Consider the following 2,881-nt stretch of genomic DNA (forward strand, 5'->3'; position numbering starts at 1 on the left):
GGTGGTCAGGAGGGACCCAGCCCTCTAGAAGGCCCCCTGGCCGGGGAGAGAAAAGCAACCCTGACGGCAAATCCTGGAAAAGAAAGGAAGAAATGGAGAGGGGAGAAAAAGAAAGAAAACAAGAGATTTAGACACTGGAAAAAAGCTGCTCCATCTAACAAAAAGATACACATCCATACAGACACGCGCACACACACATACACACAAAGCAATCTCAACATTGCCTGTCGGCACAGTCACACGAACACACCCACCCGTTCGCAGATGAGACTACAAACAGACCAGTGTCATAGAACTGTGAAGAAAATACTGTGAAGTGAATCAGATATTTTCTCTGTTGGTCATTGTCAACATCTGTGTTGCTATGCTGGAGGTGGATAGCAGAACAACGTGTTGTTGTTCAACAATGCTGTACTGTAGCTTGTGGGTCAGTGGGAGCATTATGGCAAGAGGAACAATCTCTGGCAGTCATCAACAGCTACCTTCACAGCTACGTGCAGCTATGTTTCACAGCTATGTTTATAGAAGAGGGCAGATAACAAAAGTATTAACCCTAACTGTACTTACACTGAGAATGAATACCACCGCATATACTTATTGTGTATACACTGGATGTGTGTGTGTGTGCAAGGGGGAAAGGTATGTTGGCATGCCGCCTGTAAACCACCTGAAAGCCAGCCAGGCGTCCCTTTTCTCACGCTCAACATCAAACCCTCCTCCCTACGTCTGCTTTGCGCTGATAGCAGTCCCTGCTGTTGAAGACTCCCTGCCTCTGTGAGTTTCCCACAGGTTCCCTGTGATACGGAGCAGCCTAATCTCTGGGAGAGCTCTTGCATCCTGCTGGTTACCCCCTGGAAGCCCATCTGTCTCCCCCCGTCTCTCCCACCTCTCCACCTCCCTGCTCTCCCACTGTCTGCGGGTTTCGCTGGCACCGGGCAGTTATCTCCCGCCCTGTCTCAACATGGCCAGTGAGGCATGGCCGGCAGACTTTCACAGTGAAACCAGTAAAGAGAGGATTGGACCAGCGGGCGGCAGGTGTTGGCAGCCGCCAGTCCTTGTGCTCCTGGACAGGCTCGGCCAGCGCGCCGCCTGGCAAAATTTCACGGAGAACACTGCTCAACACAGAATTATATAGTTTATAATGGGTGTGGGGTTACATGTTCGGGATAATAAGCTATATTATGCAATTTGGGTATTGTGTATGTCAGCCAAACCATCACCACACTTTGCTCTCATAATTGGGACATAAACTTAACCGAATGTGAGCATTTGGGACTAAAACGCAGTCTTAAATGCCTGAAATTGGAGCATCTTTCACAAAGGTCAGAATTGGACATTAAAAGTACATCAAAAAATGATGTATAAAAAATGTAATACATATTTTGTTGCGGATCAACAGAAAGGAAAGTGCACCTTAAAGAAGCCGGCAAACCACTCATAGACCCTAACTGTGCACCAAAAAACAAACCTCACTCTGTTAAACAGTGTTGAATTTCAATGTGTGATTCTGTCTTCAAGACAGATCTTGTTGAGGACTGCATTCGATTCATAGCTTGGAGTAGCTTTGCACATCGTGGCCTATTTCTAGTGCAGCACTTTGCTGGATTAATTTTTCAGCAATTCACATGCCCCCCTCTTATGATTTTTAGTGTAAATATAATTTTAGGGATGAATGGCTTTTCTTTTCATCTTAAAAATGAGTGTAGGGTTTAGAATTTTCCATCCTTGTTTTTATTTTGTTATTTTTCTTCTTTTTCATCTGTTTTTTGTAACTGTAGCCGTTGGATGCTATAATTAAAGAAATATTTAAACAGCACTCTGATGATTCCTAAAATGATCATAAAGCAGACTATTCGCTCAGCTTTCGGAGAGATGAAAACAAGATTTCATTTTTGTGACAGTACGTCTCTGGGGTCTGGTAGCACCAGCAGTAGTACATGAAAGTGTTGAGTAAATGGATTTTGAAGATGGCAGAATGTAATTATAATGCTCATGCTATATTCAACAGTGGATTCTGCAGAGATCCATCCATCTTCTTTACCTGCTTAGTCCCGCCCGCTGCACAGGGGTCTTGGGCCTATCCCGGCTTATTGTCTGAGTAAGGCACAGGGGGGACCTGGGATGCCACTCCAGACGTGTAATAAGAAAAGAAAAATAAGGGTATGCAAGTAAAAGTAAAGGAGGATGGAGGACAAATAAATGCAAAGAACAGCTCAGCTGAAACAGGGGGCTGAACGGGTGCGTGGCTCCTGTGCGTCACATAAGCCTATCTTTCCAACACTTCACTGATCCGTTGCGGTGCCGCTTTTGCCTCGTAGAAAATCAATTACAAATGTAAAAAATAAACAAGTTATGGGAATTAAAATTTGGATAATACCTGCAACAATTATGGCTTTGAAAGTCATGAAACAAATAAAGAAATTCATTTCATGTGCCTTTACAAGCTATCCATTGGCCTATATAAGTTAGTCAGATTAGTAAAGAATGGAGTGTCATGGGATGACACAGAACCAGCACTACGCATCATCACCACGTGCATCGATGAGCCTTGGGCGCCCATGACCCTGTCGCCGGTTCACCGGTCGTCCTTCCTTGGAGCACTTTTGGTAGGTACTAACCACTGCATACCAGGAACACCCCACAAGACCTGTGGTTTTGGAGATGCTCTGACCCAGTCGTCCAGCATCACAATGTGCTCCTTGTCAAAGTGGCTCCGATCCTTACGCTGCTTCAACACATCAACTTCAACAACTGACTGTTCACTTGCTGCATCATATATCCCAGCCCTTGACAGGTGCCGTTGGAACCAGATAATCAATGTTATTCATTTCACCTGTCAACGGGTTTAATTTCGTGGCTTATCGGTGTGTATGTATTCGAC

The sequence above is a fragment of the Zeus faber genome, assembly GCF_960531495.2.
Source record: "Zeus faber genome assembly, chromosome: 5".
Taxonomy (NCBI): domain Eukaryota; kingdom Metazoa; phylum Chordata; class Actinopteri; order Zeiformes; family Zeidae; genus Zeus; species Zeus faber.